General features: G+C 27.1%; 1 protein-coding gene across 1 annotated transcript in view; it reads right to left on the minus strand.

Moving 5' to 3' along the window:
* The window catches only part of nomo (nodal modulator), a 29,709-nt gene that overhangs the window by 14,482 nt on the left and 14,913 nt on the right, over positions 1-314 (minus strand). The window lies entirely within an intron of this gene.

Consider the following 314-nt stretch of genomic DNA (forward strand, 5'->3'; position numbering starts at 1 on the left):
TATTCAACACTTTAATAATCTCAGTAATTGTTACATTTTTAGATGATCTCTTACATCACTACATTTCATGGGAAAAATGCCCCATTTTCACCATGTTATACCATATGAATGTTACACTTACACATTTTTTAATAAATCTTGTCACATTTTGAACTAATGACCAAATCGGCAGCATTTTTAACTAAATTAATCTTTAAACTGGTGTAGGTCAGAGGTCACCTAAACTAAAGATCATCATGAACATATTTTTAAGACGTATTATTTTTAAAAATAAGTAAATGCAAGTGTTAATTAAAAAAATGACAACAGAATAA

This window comes from Oryzias melastigma, linkage group LG1, assembly GCF_002922805.2.
Source record: "Oryzias melastigma strain HK-1 linkage group LG1, ASM292280v2, whole genome shotgun sequence".
Taxonomy (NCBI): Eukaryota; Metazoa; Chordata; class Actinopteri; order Beloniformes; family Adrianichthyidae; genus Oryzias; species Oryzias melastigma.